This window comes from Rousettus aegyptiacus, unplaced genomic scaffold (assembly GCF_014176215.1).
Source record: "Rousettus aegyptiacus isolate mRouAeg1 unplaced genomic scaffold, mRouAeg1.p scaffold_m13_p_9, whole genome shotgun sequence".
Taxonomy (NCBI): domain Eukaryota; kingdom Metazoa; phylum Chordata; class Mammalia; order Chiroptera; family Pteropodidae; genus Rousettus; species Rousettus aegyptiacus.
In genome coordinates, this window is record NW_023416312.1 from 3,786,682 (window position 1) to 3,811,897 (window position 25,216).

Genomic DNA, 25,216 nt, shown 5'->3' on the forward strand with positions numbered 1-25,216 from the left:
TCAGTCCAACATAAATATTTATGACAGCATATTCTACCATGAGTGCATTTGTCTAGAAGAGAATTGTTTCATCCGGCTGTAAGCAGAAGCAGCTTTTCTAAATACAGCTTCTATTATTTGGAACAAGTAGTCCTACATTTGCGCCAGGTAGAAATGATGCAGGAATTTTCAGTCAGCAAACATGCAAAAAAAACAGGAGGTGGGGAACCAAATTGTCTTTGTCTAAAAGTGTATTTTTCAATTTGGTAGCTGTAACCACATGTGGCTGTTGAGTACTTGAAATGTGTTGAGTCCAATTAAGATGTGCTAGAAATGTAAAATGCACATGGGGGTTCAAAGACTTCTTACAGAAGAATGCAAAATGCCTCAATAATTTGTATTTTGAATATAAGTCAGAATGATAATTTTTTGGATATATTGGGTTACATATATTATTAAAATTAATTTGATCAATTTTACTAATGGGGCTACTAGAAAATTATACATTATGCATATATGATACATGCTATTACATATGTATTATGCATTTCCGTCGGACAGCGCTTTCGAAAGCACATGTTTCTGTTGTTTTTAATCTTACTGTGGTGCTCACAAAAAGACCTCAGTTCGGATTTTCAACAGGCGTGTCCTTCAGTCACCAGGCCATTGGTTCTCAACCCTCACTGCACATTGAAATAACCTTGGAGAGCTGTTAAAAATGCTGGCTCTGGGACGTCCACAGGCAAAAACGAAACAAACACCCTAGACCTAAACCCCACATCTTATATACAAATTACCTCAAAATGGATCATAGATTTAAATGTAAAATGTGAAACTATAAACTTTTAGAAGGAAATATAGGAGACCTTCAGGATCTAGGCTTGGCGGCAGGTTCTCGGACTTCATACCAAAAGCACAGCCCAGGAAAGGAGGAAAGGGTGAACTGGACTCGATGAAAATTCAAAGCATTTGTTCTGTAAAGCCCTTGTGAAGACGGTAAGACAAACGCCAGACCGGTAGAAAATATTGACAAACCTTATATCTAACGAAGTAACTAGACTATCTAGAGAATGTTCAAACTCAACAGTGAAAATACAAATAATCTAATTAGAACATGGGCAAAAGACATGAACAGACATTTCGCTGAGGAGGATATGCAGATGGCAAATAAGCACTTGAAAAGATGTTGAACATCATTAGCCATTAGGGAGATGCAAATTAAAACCACTGCACACGGATCTACAATGATCTCAATACAAATTTCAGTTTTAAAAAGTATCACCATGTGTGGGATATAAACCTAAAAGTAACAAATGAACAGGACAAACAGAGACTCATGGACATGGACAATGGACTAGTGGTTACCAGATGGGAGGGGGGATGGAGACAGGGGGACGGGGGAGAAAAAGAAAAGTAAAAGATTAAGTAGAAGGAGCAGAGAAAAAAATAAATAAATGAAAAGTATCTCTCCACTCCCGCTCCCATTCCCCCATTCCTCCAGACTCTGATTTAAATGCACTGGAGTGTGGCTTAGGCATTGAGAGTTTAAAATCTCCCCTCGTGACTTTAATAACCATCCAAGGTCAAGAGCAATTGTTTTGGGATAAAGAGTATAGCTTAATAGGAATTTATAAAATAGAGCCTGAAGGCAGGTGCGAGAAACGGCTCACTTTGGGCTTTCTGATTGAGGGTTATTCTCACACTCGATCCACAAATAAGAGAATTCAACTTGTTCTCAGGATGTTTTATGTTCCAGCATAATGTCTATAGGCATTGATTCAGCTATCTCTATTCAATGTGAAGAACAGGAGTTGGACAGACTGACCAGGTGGATGAAATTGTGATTCCTTCCTATATCCTCTTTCCTTCTCCCATTAACTTCCCTTTCAATCTCTTAGGCTACAGTTGTCAAATATTGATACCTAGATCCTGCTCCTGGAGATTATTTCATCGGTGTATGGCCTGGGCATCGGGATTTTTAAAAAGACTCTCCCCAGGGGATTCTATCTAATGTACAGCGAGGGAAATAGAATATGCCACCCCAAATGTGTCTCTCCGGCATAAAGATGATTTTAAGCTGATTATTTTCAGAAACAGCACACATGAGAGCTCTGAAAACAGTAACTCTTTTGTAAAGATGCTGATGGGCAAGGGACCATACTCTGAGAGTCACTGAATCCAGGAATTTTTTAGGAAGATCTCCGATTCCTCGAGTGTCTCCCTCTCTGTACCGGGAAATGTTTGCAAGTGCAAGAGAGAATGTTTGGAGATGAATCCTTACCAGTAACGCCAGTTTTTCAAATTTAAACTGCCTCCTCCCACAGCTAAGACCCCTGCAGTGTGTCAAACTCCAGTGTGAACTATGCAGAGTTCATGGGCTCGCCAGGTCTGCAGATGTGAAAGGAAGCTCTGATGCAAAACAGTGAGTCGACTCATCAACTCTCTGCCTCCTGGTGGGCAAACGTTACACCAACATCAAATGCAAATTAAAGATAAACTAATTTAAGTACTAAAGGCCTCTACCTTATCTCCTGAGGGAGTTGGGGTTTGTGATCACACCAGAGTACCACCTGCAGACTGTCATTTTCATCAGAAGTGCCTAATTACACAGCCTCATTTTGAAAATACCCTCCTGCATTTATTTCCAGATTCCACAGTAGTGGCAGACATTTTCCTCAAGTTAAAATATCCTCTCCACCCCCGTGTAGAGGGCACTTTCAGTTTCAAGATGAGCATCTGAGAGGAGTCACCATCCCTGGCAGCGATCTATAGGAAGATGTGGAAAAAAATGTTTACATAAACGTCATGAGAGAGAATCACATGCTTTGTACTATGATTAAAAGTCCATCCTCTTGTTGAAAGGGACAAATGCCAGAAGATGAGTCACACCAAAGAGGGAAGCAGAAATGTTAATAGCAAGAACTAATGCAACAGGGGCCCACTGAAAGGTGGCTGAAGTCAGGCAAACACATCGGATGAAAGCTTGTTGCCCCAGATTTGTCGGGTGAGGGGGGCGGCAATCTGAAAGCAAACATTTAAAACACGTGGGAGACACTGTGGTGGTCATGCCCAGGTTACCCCACTGGAAGCTCCTTCTACATGCAAACGGAGATGTGGAGCCAACAAAAACAGGTGATGGGGTCGCCTCCCTGGGCACCTGCAAAGCTTCTGAGACCTTTGAACGGAACAGGGAGGTCACTCTGGGTGGGGAGGATGCTGCAGGTTAGAATGATACAGGTTAGAATGAAAGCTTCCCATTGGTTCTATGTGGGTCTTTTCCTGCCCAGGGGGCAGTGTGTCCTGGGGTAAAGAGATTTCTAAACCAGGGAGTAGAATGACTCCCTTAGGTTCAGCCTAAAAGCTCAGGAGATTCTGCCTGCAAAAACTGTGTATCAAGGTCACTGCCAGAAACAGAGACGAGGAGCAATTGCATTTCATTATGTACAATGTTTTTTTCTGGACTGTTTCAAATTTCATTAAAATTAAAAATCTATACAGTGGTTCTCACACTTCGGTGTGCATAGGAGTGCCCTGGAGGGACTGTTAAAACACACCACCAGTGTTTCTGGTCCTGCAGGTCTGGGATGGGGCCTGAGAACTTATGTGTTTAACAAGATCCCAGAAGATGCTGATGGGCAAGGGACCATACTCTGAGAGTCACTGAATCCAGGAATTTTTTAGCCTTAAAGGATGGCTTCCACATGATTCTGAGGACTTATCTCCAAGCACCTCTTTGTAGATATTTGAATCCCCAGAAGGTCAAGTTAGCACAGGACTTGGAGTCACATGGAAGATGCTGACTGTGGATGCCCATGCTGTGATTTGCGTGACAGAAACTTCTGGTTTCACATATAAAACAGCGGCTGACCGCGAAACAAGAAAAAATAATGTAGAGAAACTGGTGGGAGCATAAAGGGAAATAGCAAAACACAGTGCAGAAAGGGGTGAGGGTGAGGACTGGAAATAAGGAATGTTATTTTGTGGATGAGAAGCTCATCTTTTATATGGAGGACAGACCAGGCTTGACAGACTGAGTGGAGGGTTTTGTTTATTAATTTCATGATTATTAACATCCACAGGGTGCACGGGGTTGTGTTGAGTTGCATATTTGCAAGAATTTCCTAATTGGGAGATTTGTGATGTTAGGATATGATGCCAGTGGAGGTGAAGTTCACCTTCTCTGATCACGTATAATTTGGGACTGGACCATTGTTTATTGGTCAGCCCGGGCTAGTTTTAGGTAGACTCTCCTGGATACAGGAGAATGAATACAATGGCATCTCAAGTTCCATTTCTTCCGTATGTAAAGAAAGAATGTAAAGAAAATTAGTGCTTCATTGGGAAGCTGTGCATTGTCTATAGTTTGCCATTTCCCATCCTCTCATTCTAAGTCTATAAAAGCTATTTTATAACTCTGTAAGCTGTGGATCAACAATAGCAAAGCAATTTTTGTCTACAGACATGAAAATTGTCCCGTGGAAGTTCCATCAATTTTCCTCTCCCACTGAAGAGGGAAGAAGCCGGTTTTGTCTCTACAGTTCTGTGATACCATCCTGATGCTAAACATCTGGAGTTAGTGCAGACTCTGCAGGTTAAAGACACAGTCCCCAAAATTGCTCTCACTTCTGATGCCAGCTACAAGTTTCATGGTCCTCATGCCTTCTGCTCTTCTGACCAACTAGATACAAGTTCAGGGATTCCCTCTACTCTTTCATATTTCATAACTCACTAGAATGACTCACAGAACTCAGGAAACCTCTGTACTTATGATTACAGTTTTATGATAAAGGATACAAATGAAGAGGCGCATAAGGTGAGGTCTGGGAAGGTCTCAAACACAGAGCTCCCAAGTCCTCTCCCCCATGGAATCAGGGCAAATGAGCCTCTCAACACATGTGTTCACCAACCAGGAAGCTCACTGAAGCCTGGTGTCAGTTTTTACTGGGGTCTCATTACATAAGCATGATTGATTGGATCATTGGCTACATAGATGAACTCGATAGCCAGTCCACCTCCCCTCCCGGAAGGTTGGGCTGATATCACCTGGCTCAAAGCCCCAACCCACTAATCACAGTGTCAGTCTAATCACATGATCAGCCCCCATCCTGAGTCACCACCTTAACATAAACCGAGGTGTGACCCAAAGCCTCACTATGAATAATGGAGACACTTGTATTACCCAGGAAATTTCAAGGATTTAAAAGTTTTCTCCGAAGAATTCCTGGAACAAAGGCCAGGTGAATCCTTTATTATATGACCGATCCCATTCATGCATAATTTTAACATTCTTGATCTATAAACATGTCTGTTTTTTGGATAGTTCTTTCGACTGGTTATAACATCTGCTGGGGGTTCTTTGTTTTAAATCTTAAAATTTAAGTATTAAAATGGCATTTTTTTAAAAGTGGAAAAATCGTCAGATTTGTATGGAACCACAAAAGACCCTGAATAGTCAAAGCAATCCTGAGGAAAAAAAAAAAAAAGAACATGGCAAGAAGTATGACTCTCTGATTTCGAATCATACTACAAAGTGACAATAATCAAAACAGCATGATATTGGCAGAATCCCTGCCCAGTAAAACAAACTATCAACAAAATAAAGACAAGCAACCAAATGGTAGAAGATATTCGCAAACACCTCCAATAAGGGGCTAATATCCAAAATATCTAAGGAACTTATACAACTTAATGACAAAAAAAAAATCCAATTAAAAACTGGGCAGAGGGCCTGAACCGACACTTCTCCAAAGAAGACATACAAATGGCCAACAGACATATGAAAAGATGCTCAACTGCACCAGCTATTAGGGGAATGCAAATCAAAACCACAATGAGCGAGCACCTCACACCTGTTAGGACAGCTATTATCAACATGACAATAACAACTGTTGGAGAGGTTGTGGGTTTAAAGGAACCCTCACACACTGCTGGTGGGACTGCAAATTGGTACAGCCATTATGGAAAACAGCATGGAGTTTCCTCAAAATGCTAATAGACTTACTATATGACCCAGCAATCCTTCTTCTGGGTATCTACCCCTAAAATTTGAAAACATTTATCTATAAAGATATATGCACCCCAATGTTCATTGCATTATTGACAGTAGCTTAGACAAAAAACCACCGAAGTGTCCTTCGATAGATGATAGGATAAAAAAGATGTGGTAGATACATACAATGGAATATTACTCAGCCATAAGAAAGGATGAAATACTGCCATTTGCGACAACATGGATGGATCTTGAGAATATCATGCTAAGTGAAATGAGTCAGATGGAAAAAGTTGAGAACCATAAAATTTTACTCATATGTGGGATATAAAACTGAAAGCAACAAATGAACAAGACAAAGACAAAACCCCAGACACTGACAATAGTTTAGCAGTTACCAGAGAGAGAAGGGGGGAGGTAGGTAAGGGTAAAGGGGGTTAAATGTGTGACGGAAGATTTGACTTTGGGTGGTGAACGCATAGTGCAGTATACAGATGATGTATTATCAAATTGTACACTTGAAACCTATATAATTTTATTAACCAATGTCACCCCAATACACTTAATTAAACAACTTGAAAACGTTTGGCTGTTGACAGAAGTAATCTGACAATTCTCAAATTACTGTGAAAAGAAAGCCTTGATGGTTTTATTCTAATGAAAATGCACTTGAAATAGAAAATAACAACTTGGGTATCTGCAGTAGGACTGTCAGAAATGACCTTGGACCACCCCCTATTGAGTTATTGAGTCAATAACTCAATGTCCAAAGGTGATAAGTAAAATGCTCATGGACCTCAGCCAGATGGGGCTGACCTGGGATTAAAATTTTTGCTCTCAGACTCTAAATTGTGTTTGCGGGAGAGGAAAATAATTTTTCTCTCTACATTTCTAGGACTTGGATGATACTCCTAATAAAAATCAAGTTAGGAGAAAAACAAGTTTAATAACATGGATCCCTCCTGTATACATGAGCAAGACCCAGGATAACTAAGTAACTCCCTGAAATGACCTCAGCCACCACCTTAAATACCGTCCTCAGCTGAACACAAAAGATATTTCGTCTGGGGGTGGGAGGGGAAGTTCAATTATAGAAGGTGACCAGGAAAAGTACAGTAAACAAAGGTAAGGTTGTTACACTGATGTAAATCCTTGCCTTTCGCATTGATAAGAGTTTGTAGAGGTTTAGTCGTCTCATCCTCTTTCTGTTACAGAGGCAGACACCCTTATAAATAAATGGAGATCATCCTCATACATGTGTATCTCCCTTACAAAAGGGCAACTTCTACTTGGTTTTCAGAGCTTCTCTTTTGTCTGTTTCCTAAAAATAATTCGCTCAATAATCCCTATACACAAGAGATGCATTTTTGGGGTCGCATAGTCTGTTCCCCGTCATATTCTTCACCACCATGTATACCGCAAAGCAGGAGCCTTTATTCCCCTTTCCATCCTTCTCCTGCTTGCTCTCCACAGAGAAGGCCATCCAAGCTCACGTTTACTCCAATTGGGAACCCTCCGCTTTCTTTTTTGACCCTTTAGATCAAGAAGCCCTTGGGGGTGAGTGTGGCATCCTGTTCCACTTAGCACCTGCATTAACTAAGACAATTCCACTGGCACATGGGGTGTGCTCAATAGAAAACTTTTTATAAATACAGAATGATACACAATATGTAAGTACATAAATGAATAGCAAGTAATGACAATAACATTCATAGCACATTAGCTGTATGTCTACCAATGACTTTCCTTGCATTATCACATGTAAAACACAGCAATTCCACAGATTAGGTGCCATCATAATTATTGCTACTTTACGGATGAGGAAACTGAGGCTCACAGAGGTTGAAAAACTTACCCAATGTCACCCAGACAAAAGGTGGTAGAACGAAGGTGGTAGAAACTGGCCTGTTTCCCAGGTTAAGCTTTTAACCTCTCGGCCAGCATTTCTCAAACTTGAAGGTTCATCAGACTCACCAGAGGGAAGGCAAGTTAAAACACCTGGGCTGGGATGTGGAATTTGCATTTCTAGCAAGTTCTCAGGGGATAATGATGCCAGCTCAGAGTCCACAGGTGACCCCTCTCTAGGCTCTGCTGGCTTACAGTGAATAAAATGAACCTGGGGCAACAGGCCGACTTAAGAACAAATGCAGGCCAAGTTTTAAACATCAAGGGCAATCTTCTCACCTGTTTTTTATTATTACTAAGCAGGCAGGAGTGATTCAGGTTTACTCTCTCATTGTTTGTTAAGCTTATGATGGGATTGGGGTGGAGTTTCAAATGAAAGGAAGGGATGTGCTCTAGCATTGTTAGGGGCTTTCATGAGGTGGAAAAAATTGCCAGTGAAGTTAGCACTTTCTGTTCAGATTTCAAAACTGAAATAGTAGGTTGTCTCCAAAAGGGAAGCGTTATGTCAATTGTTTGTTCTGAGAAAATGATACGGAGGAACAGAAAACATTCCTTTGACACTCTTTTCTATCCAAGCCTGTGCCCACCGGGGAGAAGGTGGCGTAGTAGTGTTGGGAGTACCCGTAGTGGTCTTTAAGGGAAAAAAATACAGACATTGTTTACCAGCCATAGTAGCCTTTTGCAAGAATGTAGCCTCCAGCTGTAACATTGTGGTCAGCTGTCCCTCTGCCGAGGAAGGTCCACACGATACCCCTAGTCAATCTCAGTTCAAGGTGAATAGATTTGGACCCTTGGATTAATATCAAACGCGTGCTGAAACAATCCTCTAAACAAGTGTCGATACTGAATAAGGAGGAATCTTGGGTGAGAAAGAGTGGGCCACTTAAAGTGGTGGTTCTCTAACTTCAGTGCAAAATGCCATCACCTGGGGAGCCTTTATACTTCCCAATGCTCAGGCTGTATCCAGACCACCCAACCGCAACACAATCACTACAGCTGGACCGGAGTGAGCTCTGGCATCTCGGGTGATCCCATTGTGCAGCCCATTGTAAGTCATTGCTCTAAAGCAGCATTTCTGAAATTTTACATTACATAGGATTTCCCTGGGGAGCATGCGAAAATGCAGATTGGGATTCAGTAGGTCTGGGATGGGGCCTGAGATTCTGCATTTCTAACAAGCTCCTCGATGCTGCTGATGTTGCCAGATATAGATATCTCAATGTAAGAAAAGCAGCTAAAATGACTGGCAAAGTCGTGCTACCTTGAATGCAAAAATCTCTTACTGCTAAGTCCCACCTGTTTGCTCAGAGTCTTAGCAAACACCAGATTATATCAGAAAGAATGTCTGCTCTTCAGCCCCATTGAGTGTGTTAATAGCTTGTCTCTGGTGAGGAGGCAAGGAAGCCCCAGAAGCAGCTGAAATTCTCATACTCAGCAGCCTCACTACATTAGATACTCCAGGATGTCCTAGAATGGCATAAACTATCGGATTCGATAAATCTTCAGCAATCCTATGTTTAGCATTGCTCAGTAAAATCAGTTTTCAGAACATAGGATACTCTTCCACATGATGTGCATTGGTCTGAGCCTTGCAAGTGATTTTCCAAGTAATCAGGCACTCTCTGCTCCCTCCACCACAGAAATTCTGCAAAATGTGATTTGCATTGGGCGTACGTTGTTCAACAGCCCCGTCTTCTTTCCTATGCTAGCTGTTCACCAAATCCAATCATCTTTTTAACTAGTCTACCCATCCCAGCCTCTTTTGCTGTTAGGCGTGGTCACATGACTGAGTTTCAGCCAGTGGAATGTAAGTAGAAATGATGTGTGCCACATGCAGAACCGGGTCATAAAAATCTCTCCCCATGTGATCTTCCAAGCACTTTCCCCTCTGCCCACTTGGTGCAAATGAGCTTAGCAACTTGGAAGCCATGTGTTGCAGATGGCAGAGCCACAAGGCGGAAAGGAAGCTTCCTGCCAATTAGGAACGCCTCTCTTTGACTTTATGGAGAAACATCCTTCTTTGGCGTGTGAGCCATGCCACATTTTGTGATTTGTTACAGTAGCTAGCCATATTTTAAGTAATCTACCTTGCAGCCAGCACGATTCCACTCTCCACACAGAAGCAGAACTTGTGGAGAGAGATGTGGAGAGAACAATGAGTCATTAAAGACATGCAGTTTGACTCCCATCCAGACCTGGAGAGAAAGGTGTTCATTGGAAGAGTTTAAGAGATTCTCTTCCTCTTCATGGATTCCTTTCTTTATGCCTCTCTGCTTTTAGACTGTTGCAATGGGGCTTGGGAGAGCCCCTCTACAAAGAGAAGAGATACAGGAGCCGAGGAAGGAGCAAGGAGAAGCTGATGAGTTAGGTCTGCTTCTTGTCTTGGTTTTAAGAATAAGAATGATGACAAGACAGATTTACACACTGTGCAAATAACCTCACCAAAGAAGGAAACGAGGTAGAGATAATGACAATGATGATGACGATCATAACTGACATGATTGTTTAACACGTGCCACCACTGCTAAAAAATTTTATACACATTACCTCATTCATTCTTTAAAACAACCTTATTATTGAGTACTATTAATATCCTCATTTTTCGATGGCAAAGCAGAGGCCCGGAGAGATTAATTTCACAAGTGGCAGAGCCAAGATGCAAACCCAGGCAGTCGGCCTCCAGACCTCACACCCTTGTCCATGGTACTGTGTTGCTTCAGGGTTGGGAAGACCAGGCCCAACCAGCAGTGAAAGGTATGCAAGTGTCTGTAGTTTCTCCTGTCTCTCAGGAACGAAACTGTAGCTGCATAGAGCAGGACCGTGGCAGAATTAGGGAACCCCAACAAATGGGGAACCCTCAACACACGTGCAATAGTTATAACAAGGAGCCCTCAGGTAGCTCACATCCAGCAAACTACATGATCTATTTTTCACCATTGCTCCTGGCAAGAACTAAGGTTAACACATTTACCCCATGTGAACTTTAAATGAATGAATAAATGCACGCATGCGTCGAAAAATGCTTGATGCTTCTTTTCTTACATTTATAACTTATCTGTATCCTTATAATTTTTAAATTTTATTATCTTGAAAAATTCAATTATATGGGCAAAAGTATTGCAATATATAAGTATATTAAAATGCACGTCCATGTGCCTACAACCAAGCAGAAGATCAAGAACATTCCAGAATTTTTGAAGCGCCTGGTATGCCCTTCTCAGCTCTGATTTTTCTCCTCTTGTACCCCCAAAAGGTATTCAGAATTTTGTGTTAATCATTCCCTTGCTTTCTTTTTTTTTTGCCTTATTCCAGAGCCCAATTAACATTGTGGATGAGATAATCTTTTGTTGTGAGGGACTGTACTATGCTATTATGAGTTGAATTATACCCCCCCCACCAAAAAAAAAGATGTATTGAAACCCTAATTGTCCTCAAAAGTGACCTTATTTGGAAATAGGGTAGATGCAATCAGTTAAGATGATGTCATCCTGGAGCAGGGTGTCTTTAATCCAATGACTGGTATCATACAACTCTACATGAATGGAATCATACTACATGTGTCCTTCTGTGACTTGCTATGTTTTGATCAGTGTCATGCATTTGAGATTTGATGCATGTAGCTGTAGTGTACACACTTCTGCTGTACGGTGTTCTATGGTAGCAATATGCCTGGTTTTCCCCCACCTCCCACCCTCCCATCTGAGAAAAGGTAGGGGCAGGGAATTTTCTGAGCTGTCTCCTCTGTATTATGGGTTGATTTCTTGTTCACCGTACTCCTAAGGCTGATGCTCTTCAGGGTCTTAGCTTTATGGAGGGTTCTCCTATTAAGGGCTTTACCTTAGCATTCCCTAGGCTTTATTTTCTGCTCTCTGGGCCCCATGCAGTCTCTAAAACAGAACCTGGAGGTGATCAGACCCTTCAGAGTGAAAGCCACATTGAGCCCTCCTCAGTTCATGAAACGCCCAATTTCCCTTCCCTTTGGCCTTTGTAGATTTTTTTTTTCTTGATAACCTGGCAGTGCATTTGAAAAGGCTCCTTTTTCCAGGACTATTAGAACTGAAGAAGTGTGCTTTTCCTTTTCCAGGAAAGAAGAGAAGCAATCTTTGGAAGTGAACTGATCAGGTTGGTCAGCCTTAAGAAACTTTGGAGTTGAACACTGAAACATCTCAAGAAACAGTATATTAACAGCCAACCACCATTTTTTCACGAGGCACAGAGAAAGAGATCTTGCACAATCTGTAAAAGTTTGCCCTCCAGCATTTTCCTTGCCCACCGCATTCCCTGTTCAGTACTTAACTGAATAATTCCACCATTAAGCACACATCTATCCCGAGCCTAGTTCCAGAAGTATCTCCTTTTGCTTTGTGTAGAGAATCAGAAACCTTGAGCTTGGAAGCATCATCTGCCTTCTTAGGTTGAACTTATCGAGGTCACATGCCCCCTTGGCATTCTGTTGAGATTTCTAGGGCCACTCCATAATTTCTGGGTCCAGTAATTCTCCTGTAGAAATTTCACTACAGTGATTAATGAGGCTGGCCTTGTAAAAGCCTTGTGATAATGCCAGAAGCCAGCTCTGAGGCATCCTATCTCATCGATAGACTTAATTATGAAGCGAGAGGCAAACTTTTATGCAAAATGAATAAAACAAAACCAGGTTGGGAAGGAAGGATGATTGCAAAAGTTCCGACGTGTTCCAAATGTCAAAAGCCCACAAGGCTAATTTCTACTCCACTGGTTTATGTGTCTTTCTGTGAGAGGTCAGCTTCACACCTACTACCTGGCCTGGGATTCTCAGGGACTTCTTTTGGAGTTGATTAGACCTCATGGATATTTAGACACAATCTCAAGTTGAATCCAATGTTAGCTTTAACTCCTGCCGTGGAGGTCTCCTTCTCTCCCTTACACGTCTGTAAGCAAGCACAGGATAGATATATTTTTTCCCAGCTTTACTGAGATCTAACTGACAAAACTGTAAGATATTTAAAGTGTACATCGTGATGATTTGATGTACATATACATTGTGAAAGGATTCCCCCTATCTAGTTAATTAACATCCAAGCTGATGGACATCTGGACAGAAGCCAGGTGTGCTTCTGTTGCCTTGATCACAAGCACAGTGTCACTAGGGCTGTTCCCTGTGGCTCCTGTCAACTTTCAACTGGCTGATTTCAGTGGATGTTGGAAATAAGCAGAAATCTCAATAAAATCATACATACAAATTCCTCTCTCCAAGGCTGCGCTCAAGAATAACCAAAGCATGACTGTAATCCCATGGAAAATCTATTATAACAGATGTCTGGGCCCTTGGAAAAAAGCTGTTTCTTTATTAAAGTTGGAGCAGAAAGATATTAGTGGCAAAAGCCAAGCAAGTTTCACGACAAAGTGTAGGTAAGATTATGTCATTCTCTTGCCAATAACCGTGCAATGACTTCTAGTAGCATGTATAATAAACGCCTTATTATGCCTTACATCAGGGGTCCCCAGCCCCACAGACCTGTACCTGTCAGTGGCCTGTTAGGAACCGGGCTGCACAGCAGGAGGTGAGTGGCAAGCAAGCAAAGCTTCATCTGGATTTGCAGCCGCTGCCTAGTGCTAGCGTCACCACCTCAGCTCCACCTCGGATCATCAGGCATTAGATTCTCATAGGAGCACCGGTCCCTGCTGCCAAAAAGGCTGAGAACTGCTGCCTCATAGGGTACATCAGGGGTTGGGGCACTACCCAGGTTTTACTCTGCTGCCTTCTCTCACTTTTCTCAGATTTATGTTTTATGGTCCTTCTCCCTGGAATGCTCTCCTTCTAGGTCTTTCCATGGCTGCCTCCTTCCTTCTTGTAATTCAAGTGTCTGACCAACATTGATTCACAGAACGGCCTTCCTAGACCACCCCATCTCAAATGCTCCCACCCCTGTCACCTTAGTTTCTTTCTACGCTTGTCCCTGCTTCATTGTCTTCAGAGCACTTAACCCTATCTAAAGTCACATTTACTTATTTTTTATATTATAAAAATTATTATATTATTTTAAATATTATAATATATAAATATAATATGTATAAATTATTGATTTTTATCCTGATTATAGTCTTTCTTCTTAACAAGAATATGTGCTAGGGGCTTGTCGATCTTCATTACCTCTGTGTCTCCAGCTTCTCTCAGAGTCTGGCACAGAGTACGTGCTCAATAAATATTTGCTGAATAGTGAATAGATGTAAGATATGAATAGATGTGGGGTTGACTCAGAACACAGCCCCTCCTCGTACTCAGAGGACTGATGACTGATCGGCCAGCAGCCAAGGCCGGCACTGCACAAAGGGCTTTCAGCAGGGCCTGCCCCCAAGGACATTCCCTGCTGCTCCCATGGACGTTATCTGCTCCTGTAACCCAGCAGCACATCTCGCTCCCATTCGGCTGTGAAGGCAGTGGCTCCCCCATGAGTTAACCCCTCCCTTGGCTCGTGGGCAGAAAACTTTGCCTGCTGTTGGTGGAGGTCTTTTCCTGCAGCTCCTACTGACCAAGTGCTGAAGCTTCTCTGTATGGTGAATAATAAACAGCATGTCACACCCCTCTGGGCCTTCCTGGTGGTTTTTCTAGAATATCCCAGGTGCAGTGGAACTCCTGTGTTACAATACATAACTGGAATTAGAAATCATACACACACGCGTGCGCGCACACACACACACACAACTAAAAAGCACATGCTGTTATTTAATTACTCCAGCCCATTTTCTGCCTCCATACACAGGAATGATCTGGCCATTTAGGCAAGCCATTGTTCCCCATAAGAATACCACGGTGTCGACATTAGAATATGGCTGATTTTTTAGCAAAGGACTTTTCTATTAGCTTTCAGTCAAGATCAAGTCTCTCTCATGTGAAAAAAAAAAAAGAAAGAAAACCTCCTTTGAATCCCTTTCTACCCCAGCCCCCTACCCCTAGAAACTACCTCTTTTCCTCAATCCCTTTAAACTAACCCTTGTGTCTACGGCCATGCCACCCTGAGCATGCCTGATCCTGTCTGACCTCTGAAGCTAATCAGAGTCGGGCCTGGTTAGTACTTGGATGGGTAGAGCACCTGAGAATACCAGGTGCTGTCGGCTTTAAACAAACAAACAAACAAACAAACAAACAATCAAACAAATAGCCTAACCTTTGTTTCTGACCTTTCTTTCAACATTTATTCACTTTTCAACATGGCTTCCACCAAAATAACTCTCACTCATGTCATCAGGATTCCTATGCCACTAGATCCCACAGACTCCTCTCTGCTCCCATAGTCTCTTGAGCTCTTGGCATCATTAAACATGGATGACCACTCCCTCCCAAAAGAATCCTTTTCATATTGCTGGTATACCTTCAGTTTCTCTGCTTGTCTTCCTAAGACTCTGGATGCTCTTTCCTAATCTCCTTGTCTCTTATGTTTGACCTTGAATCTGGTCCCTCTCCTTTGTTTCTCCCCTTTCTCCTCCCTATTTTCTACCCGTGTCATTTACTATCCAACTTAATTTACCCCCTGTACATACCCCCCGCCATTGTTAAAGACCTGTATGCTTAATTCTCAACTTTACATCTTTATCAACATGTCCCAGAAACAGCATCTCAATCTTAACATGTTGCAAACTGGACATGTGGTTTTTCTCCCATCCTAGTGGTTCTCCTCTCTAGAGATAGCACCATCATCCACCTACCCAGTCTGGAAAAGTCAGAGACCCAGGAATCACTCCCAGTACCTTCTTTATCACCACATCCGAAATCTACACAGTTCTACATCTGACGCTGTACTTCACTTCAATCTCTATTGCCCCACCCTAGTCCTGAGCTTCTACAACAGTCCAGTCTTCCTTAAAAATAATATGTTCCCTCAATCAATACACAAAAGATACCCTTTAAACCCAAAATCTGGTCATATTTAAACATTTCAATGGCTTCCATTTGCTCTTCGGATAAAATTCAAACTTCTTACCAGGGTATTTAATGTTCTCATTCCACCCCCAATCTTCCACATATGTTTATTTTAAGAAATTAGTATGTGGCGTTTTAATATTATTTTATGTATCTCTACTGTATTTCAAAAATATTTTTGAAATAAATAGCAGAAGACAATAGTTTGCCTGAGGACCTATGCTATTAAAAGGAGAAACTGAGATTTGAACCAAGCAATTCAACTCTTAGAGCCTACATTGTTAACTTTTATATTCGCATCTCATTTAAGTCTCATGTAAAGTTTCTTCCTTGTTTTTTTTTTAAGATGTGGACTCCTCTAGGCAGGTTTTATAGGCAGCCTTTCTCTGCTCTTCAGCAAAAGCAATCTCAATATATTATGTCGTTAGTGCTTAGTGACATAGGTGAATTAATTTACCACAAAATATCTAATTTTTGTTTTGTTTTTTAAAATGCCCCTGTTTAAATTAATCATGTTAATGATCCATTTCCCTGTGCATTTGGTAATTCATAAATACTACTGGCAAAATGTATCTGGGTCATTACATTTTTTACGACAAAAAAAAAAATCATGTCTAAACCTAAAATAGTAATGTAAATTCAGCAAAGATATTTTCTCACAGTTCAGTCATTTATTAATAGACTGTGTCCTATTAGAGTTTGGCCTAATACAATACTCCAGCTCCAAGTGGAAATACGGATTAGGCTAACATCCAGATCCATAAGGTTGATGAAGATTCCATCACATTCTAAGCTTTTCAAAGAGTCTCTACACCTTTTCTGTCCTGCTAAATTTGTATGAGGGCATAATATTGAAATCCATTATAAAATCTGTTCCCTGAAAAGAAAGAGAAATAAAAATTCTGGTGCCCTGGAGCTAATATAGTAAGTTAGAAAAAGTTACTAAAGCATTTCAGATGTTAGCCTTGTGGGTCTTCACATGGAGGAGGGTGAACCTTTGATTTTCAAAGCCTGTTTATGATGAAAGAATTCTGTACTGCTCTAAGACTGATGGTGTCTATCTAAACATGGAGCATTTACATTTTGTAAAATACCTAAGAGGGCAACTTAGGGCATAACTGCTAAGGAAGGAGGTTCTGGAGTTCATAAGTTTCCTCCAGCACAATTTAAAATGATGCCATTGAGACACTGATAATTGGAGCCCTTGGCGCCTTTCTGTCCCAAGTGTGTTCTAAAGCAAACAAATTCTTCAGAAGGGATCAGAAGAAATATTCTTCTTTATTAGAATTCTTTATCCTCAGGGATAGTTGCCAGAAATTGCCTTCTATAGCTAATACTAAAAATTTTTATTTAGTTTTGCAAGTTGTTAGCTTGATGAGTTGTAAAATAATCAGAAACTTATAAATTTACTGAAATTTGAATTATGTTTTCATTTATATAAATATCCTTTTGCAATTTGTTATGTAACCATAGGAGACAGGGTTCCATATTTAACCAAGCCCTCTAGAGCAGTGGTCCCCAACATTTTGGCACCAGGGAATGGAGTTCTATGAGAATCTAATGCCTGATGCTATGAGGTAGAGCTGAGGCGGTGATGCTAGCGCTGGGGAGCAGCTGCAAATACAGATGAAGCTTTGCTTGTTTTCCCGGCATTTACCTCCTGCTGAGCAGCTTGATATCTAACAGGCCACGAACTGGTACCAGTCCATGGCTCTGGGGGGGTTGGGGACCCCAGCTCTAGAGAACTGATACTGTTCTCAGATAAATGCTTCCTCTTCTGATAAACCTCAGAAGGAAGAAAAATAAAAGGAATGTTTGCCAAAAAAAAAAAAAACGTTGAAGGTGTATTAAAATTGGATTTTATAAGGCAGATATAAAAGACTAAGGATTTTTCTCTTCTGGATTTTTAATAAGAGTATAATTATGCAATTTTTTAGATAAAAGAAAGCATTATGGTTATCAAAGTTCTAGTTCCTAGAACTTTAACAAGATTTAGATTATCTCCTCTTAAGGAATCAGGATTCAGGAAGGTAATATTAATGTAGTTCTTAAATAGGGTCCAATAACTAGTATTATTGAGTTCTTGCTATGTGCTAAGCACTTTAAAACATAGTCTCTTTTAATATTACACACATTTCTAAACATGCATCCATTTAAAAATATACTTTAATTTGTCCTTGTATTTGGGAAAGATAAGGTGGACTGATTGATAGAGATTTTCAAGTGATAAAATGGTTGCTAAGTAAACTTGTTACAACTAATGAAAAAGAGAAAGAAAATATTGACAATAGAACGGCACAAAAATTAAAATAGCAGATGTGTTAAAAATTAAATAGATTTTAGCTTAATTATTCTAATCTTTTTCTATTTTACAGGTAGCTACCATGAACCACCAAAGAAATTGATGCCATAAAATACATACGGATAAGATGGACTCATTAGCGCTTCCAGCTTCTGGTGAGGGTGAACTAGATGATTAAGATCAACCTTCCTATTGACATATAAAGACTTTTTACAAGTGAAAAAGAAAAAGACAGATAATGCAAGGGTAAAACAGAAAAAGTACCTGCACGGTCACATCCCAATAGAAGAAATTCAAATGGTCAATATCCTATGGAGCCAACAAATATATGAAAGGATGCTCATCATTGCCAGTTATTAGGGAAATGCAAATCAAAATCACAATGAGATATCATCTCGCACGTGTTAGAATAGCTATAATCAACAGGACAAGTACTAACAAATGTTGGAGAGGATATGGAGAAAAGGGAACCCTCATACACTGCTGGTGGGACTACAAATTGGTACAGCCACTATGGAAAACAGTATGGAGGCTCCTCAAAAAACTAAGAATTGATCTACTACATGATCCAGCAATCCCTCTACTGGGTATTTAGCCCAAAGACTTGAAAACTCGTATCCAAAAAGATATTTGCACACCGATGTTCATAGCAACGCTATTCACAGTGGCCAGGACATGGAAGCAACTGAAGTGTCCTATGATAGATGATTGACTAAAGAAGCTGTGGTACATATATACAATGGAATATTACTCAGCCATAAGAAGAGATGAAATACTGCTATTTGCGACAACATGGACAGACCTCAAGATAATCATGGTAAGTGAAATAAGTCAGACAGAAAAAGTTGAAAAATCACATGATATCACTTATATGTGGGATAGTAACCTAAAAGCTACAAATGAACAGGACAAACAGAGGCTCATGGACATGGATTATAGACTAGTGGTTACCAGAGGGTAGGGGTGGAACAGGAGGGGGAAGGTAGATGTGGTAAAGGGGGTCAAATATGTGGTGACAGAAAGAAATCTAACTATGAGAGGTGAACACAGTGTAAATATACATATGCCTTATTATTAAAGTGTACAGCTGAAACTTATTGGATTTTGTTAACCAATGTTACCATAAAAAAAAGTGGTTCACTTAAACATATATATACACACACACACACACACACACATATATATGTATGTGTGTGTGTGTGCATGCGTGCACATGTGTGTGTATATATCATGTGGAAAGGTGCTCAACTTCATTGGCTATTAGGTAAATGCAGGTTGAAATCACAATGAGATGCCACTATATATGCATCAGAGTGGCAAAAAAAAAAAAAATCTGATAATACACATGTATCAGAATGGCAAAACATTTAAAAAATATATGGCAAACCCAAGAATCACTATGAGCCAAGGATAATTAGAGATCCAGACCTAAATCTTTAAATCCCAACTTTACATACTGCCCATCTCAAGAAATTCTGATAATTTATTCTATTCCTCCTACTATTACCACATTACCCATGTAGTAAATGGCAGACTTTTGGAGGTTTTGTAGTATTCATGCATTCTTTTCTTTAAAGACTCATCAGAGATTACTTGATAGGAGTATCTGAAATTTGGATCCATATTCTACAACTTAGAGCCAAAGTAGCTTTTGATAGCAGCTCTAAGCTGCCAATAAGAAGTTTGCCTACTCCAAGTTTGCCATGCTCTAAGGAAGCCCAAGGCACAGATGTCAACAATCCCAGCCTTGCCATTCTTTAGCCATCCCAGCCCAGGTACCAGATGTAGAAGTGAAGAAGCCATCTTGGAAGTGGATCCTCTGGTCCCAGCTATTCCAGCCTCTACCCATTCTATTTACCCTCAGTCACTCCAACTGAGACCCAGACATCATGGAGAAGAGAAGAATTGTTCCCGCTGGGCCCATTTTTGAGTTTCTGGTTCACAGAATCCATGAGCAAAATAAAAATGTTGTTATATACCACACATGCACACACACATGCACGCACACGCGCACACACACACACACAAATGGCATTGCCAAATATTAACAAGGATGTGGAGCAATGAGAACTCGCATGCATTGTTGATGAGGATTTACATTACAAAATCACTTTTGAATAATGTCTGACAGTAAAGCCGAAAATGCACACCATTCAAGATCTAGCAAGCCTATTTCTGGGTGTCTACCCATGGAAAGGTAGGCTTACACTCAGCAGAAAACATGCCCTAGAATGTTCCCAATGGCTTTATTAGTAGAAACTCCAAACAAGAACAACTCAGTAGTGAAATCATATGGTTTTCAACTTTTTCTGTCTGACTTATTTAGCATAGCACGTTTATCTCAAGGGGGGTAGAGAGATAAATGGGAGTAAAAGGGGTCTAATAGTTGGTGATGGAAGAAAATCTATCTTTGGGTGATGAGTACACAGTGCAATATATATTTATGACACATTGTTGAATTGTATACCTGAAACATTTGACTTTATTGACCAATGTCACTCCAATAATTTTAATTAAAAAAAAAGAGCAATTCACTGGAACAACCGAAAAACAAATGGAGGTAGATCCATATCATAGTATACCATACAGCAAGAAAATGAATGAACTATCCCTCCGTACAACAGCATGGACAAATCTTAAGCACAGAAGACTGAGTGAAAGAAGCCAGACTACATACAATACGTATGATCATCAATATGTATATGATTCCATAGATACATATTTCAAATTAAGCCATTATTATGCAATACGATAACAATAACATAATAATATATTATTTATAATACACATACATGCACACACACACTATGTAGCACAACTCCAAAAGAAAGCAAAACATCAATACTATAAAAGTCAGGATAGTGGTCATTGTCAGGGGGTAGGCTGGGATTAAGATCAGGAAGAGACAGGTGGAGACCTTCTATGGGGCAGATGTTCTCCTATGCTTTGATCTGCAGGGCAGACACACTGGTGTTTTTCAATAATTTGTTAAACTAAATATTTATGTTTTATGTACATTTTGTATATTGCATCACAAAATGAAACATTAAAGGAGTTTATTTCACTGGTATTTCAGAAAGTTGAGTTTCTTTATACCATATATATTTAATGGATGCCTAAGTGTACCTGGACCTGTGCTAGAAATACCTCATAATTTAAACCAGGTGAACCAAAAGAGAAGAAAGACTAAGGAAGTTTTTCTTTTGTTTAGTTAGAATTATTGACAGGAGTATGATTGGAAACATTCCAGTTAGAGATGGAAGGGACAGAAAAGTAGGTGACTGAAGACTGTAAATGGTCCCAGAAACCTCTTATATCTGGGAGGAACTTAATTTGCTAATGAGTTTCTTTCTCAGGTTCAAGTTCTATCCTCAAGCTTGTTTAAAAATTGCTTGACTTCTCTCTCCAGTTCTTTGTGTTCTTTCCACATTGCCTATAAGAACGTTTTTATTATATTAATTTCCTTAAACTACTGACCAAGCACTATAACATTCATTATTAGAAGGAAAATACAATAAATCAAATTCGATCCATTTGAAAGTCCCTAAGTCTTAGAGCCTATGGGGCAAACACAAAAATCAAACTTGTGAACCTCTGACCTCCCTCTCAGTGATGTATGTTGAAAGCAATTATGTGAATTTGTATTTCTGGCCTGGAAAGAGGAAACACTTGGCCACAACTAAATTTCCTGCAAACAGCTTACCGTGCCGTTTTTGACAGTCTCCTCTACTACTGTAATTTATAACCTTGAGTGTGACAAGAGATTTTTTCAACAAAGGTTGTGACTCTTAAGTTTAGAAGTTGAATCTTGAGTAAGAGAGTAGGTCTTCAGTCAGAATGTACCTGTGTATCAACCAGTATAAGGGCTAGAAGAACACAGCATTGCAATGAATCACCATGTACTAAAATTTTATTGTGAGTGGTACAGAAGACCATATTTGAATGTAAATCCTTAAATTAAAGGAAGCAAGCATGTGTTTTACCACTGTAGCTAGGCAAGAATTTTATCAAGTGACTTGGAATAGATTTAATTGTCATGAAGATTATCAATAGAGTATGACTACTGAGATGAAAGTACTCTTATCTCTGTTAAAATACCTTGCTATATGCTGTTTAAATACATTTCAAAAAACATTCTCTGGGAAGCTTAGGTAGTAACTTCAAATCTTTTTTTTTTTTTAAATCTACTATCCACACTAAGTGTGCAAATCAGCTATGGTTGCCAAGAGACCACAGCTTTTAAATTAGTTCTATCTTCAAAGGGAAATGTTAGGCAGAAAAATTCATTTTCTCCTCATTGGGAAAAAGAGGTATGCAGTTTAATGTTTAACAGTATAGAATGTTATTATTTGTCTCAGGATTCATTTGTATGTTGCTGGAAGTCATTTAAAACCATGTGTCCATCAACTCTTGTCAAAATATTTTGTACCAAGGGAGTGTCAATTAAGAAAAGCTACTGCTTGTTCTTTGATTAAATGTATGCAGATAGTTAAGCTTTTTTTTCCTCTAGAAAGATGTAGAGACTTCCAAAATTTTAACCACGTAGCTGCCTTAACCTTTTCAATCTAGTGACCCTCACTTCTCCATCCATTTAAACCTTTTACACTCCTAGTCACCATTTAAAGCATAACACTGACTGAAACTTTTCCACCTCTAAAATCTTGGACCCTGAAGTACCACTCTCAGTTCACAGCCTCCAGTGGTGTGATCATCTCATTCTCTTACACTCATGACAGGACATGATGGAGGGTGATATAGTTATTAAATTTTGACTCTCAGGTTTCTGCTGTTAGCGTTTGGGAAGATCATGGGGGCCATCTACTAAGATAGGAAACACTGAAGGAGAAGCAGATTTTGGGAGAAAAAAATGAGGAATTCAAATTTAGATACAATTGACTCGATATGCCTCAGAGGCAATAAATGTACCTAGAGTTCAAGTGAGAAGATCAGTTTGGAGCCGTTGACACATATATGATAATGAGGCCATGGGGATTGGTGAGGCCATCTAGGATGAGAATAAGGATTAGGAAGAAAAAAAGGCTCAGGGTCAATCTCTCAAGAACATTTAAGAGTAGATTAAAAGGAAAGGGCTTAGAAAAATATAGTATAGTATACATAAGCCAAAGAACGAGTGTTCCAAGAAAGAGAGAGGACGAATGATAGTGTCAACGGTAAGTGGTGAGATGTTAAGTCAGAAGTCTGAAGACCGTAAGTTGGATTTCGCAACATGCAAGTCACCAATGATCTTGGTAAAAGCAGTTTTGATCATGTGGAAGTTGTGAAATGAGAATGTGAGGTGCGAGAGGAAAGTGAAGAAATAGAAATGGCAAGTATTGAGTGTTCTTTTAAAAAGTTTGGGTGTGAAGGGGGAGAAAGAAATAAAGCAACAGTTTGATGCAATACTGGGTACAGTGAGGGATTTTTAATTGGGAAAAGCTTAAGTGAATTTGAATGCTAAGAGAGAGAGACCTAGGATCCAGGGCACAGGAGAGACCTGAGGTTTAGATAGGAAAAGACATATTATCATTGTAAATTTGGTTTGCATGTTTGGTGATGGGCTAATAATACTTTCTATTTCCTCTTTGAAGTAAAAGAAAAAATTATCTGCTGAGTTTGTGGTAGAGACAGAGCGCTCACTTGACTAAATGTCAAGTGTGGTTTTAACAGGGCTCTGGCTCTATTTCTGTGTCATTCCCTCAGCCTTTCCGTCTGGAGACAGCATTCTTCCCAGACAGGCTTTCCTCATGGTGGAAAATGGTGGCAGAAGTCCCGGGCTTCACATTTGTATACCACACAGTCAATAAGGAGAGAGAGTTTGTGTTTCACAGTTCCCCAAAAAGGTCTGGAGATTCACTCAGATTGGACAGGCATAAATGATGCACCCGCCCATGACTAGATGGTCAGAAAAATGGAATGTTCTGACTGGCTTGTCCTAATTCATGTTAGACTCATGGGACTGGGAGAAAAGTAAGTGTACAGAAAACCTATGGCTCTCCAACTGAACTAGAGGGTTGTTTGATTGAAAGGTAGAGCATGAAAAATAGATGGCAAGAAGAAAATAAATGGATATTACAAAAGAATGAAAAAGAGATCCTGGAAATCTCAGTTAGGGTAGGGGTGGAGAGAGAGAGACAGAGAGACAGAGACAGAGAGAGACAGAGACAGGATGGAGAGGAAAAACCAATGGGATAACTATAAAGGAATGAAAATTAGGCTGACCTAAGACTAAAAATTTAATTTCTGTAATAGATATATGGCTATTAAGGTTACCTATTTCTCCTTGAGTGGGCTTAGTAAGTGTGTTTTTTAATGGATTTGTCTATTTCATTTAAGTTGTAGATTTTATTGGCACAAATTTGTTCATAATACTCTTTTTACCATTTTAATCTCTGTAGACCCTGTAGTGATGCCATCTCTTTCATTTCTGATATAAATATTTAAGTCTTCTTTCTTTTTCTTGATTAGTTTGGCTAGAGTTTTATCAGTTTTATTGATCTTCTTAAGAAACTAGCTTTTGGGTTTTCTATTTTCTATTTCACTGATTTCTGCTCATCTTTATCCTTATTTTCTGTTTATTTCAGGTTTTATTTGCTCTTCTTTTTCTAGTTTCTTAAGGTGGATGCTGAGATCTTTCTCTTTTCTAATATAGGTGTTTAGCACTTAAAAACTTCCCTCAAAGTATTGCTTTTAGGAGCATATCACAAATTTGGGTATTTTGTGTTTTCACTTTAATTCAGTTTCAAATACTTTTCTTCTGAGTCTTTATTGACTTATGGGTTACTCAAAAGTGTATTATTTAGTGTTATGGGTTGAATTGTATCCTCTCCGAAGATGTTGAAATCCTAACTCCCAGTGTCTGTGAATATGACCTTATTTGGAAATTGAGGTCTTTGCAGATGATCAAGTTAAGATGGACGCTAATTCAATATGACCAGTGTTCTTATAAAAAGGGGAATTTGGACACAGATACACACACAGGGAGAACGCCATATAAAGATTGAAGATATGTCAAATATTGCTGGTAAACTATTAGAGGCATAGATCAGCTCTCTCACAGCTCTCAGACGGATAAAATCCAATCCCATTTAAATCACCCAGTTTTGTTTTGTTTTGTTCTGTTTTTGGTAACAGCAGCCCCAGTAAA

The 25,216-nt window shown here is 39.8% G+C and overlaps 1 pseudogene; it reads left to right on the forward strand.

Annotated features, from left to right (window-relative positions):
- Positions 1 to 14,848: 14,848 nt before the first annotated feature.
- On the forward strand, positions 14,849 to 14,968 carry LOC118607942 (annotated as a pseudogene).
- The last annotated feature ends 10,248 nt before the right edge of the window (positions 14,969 to 25,216 follow it).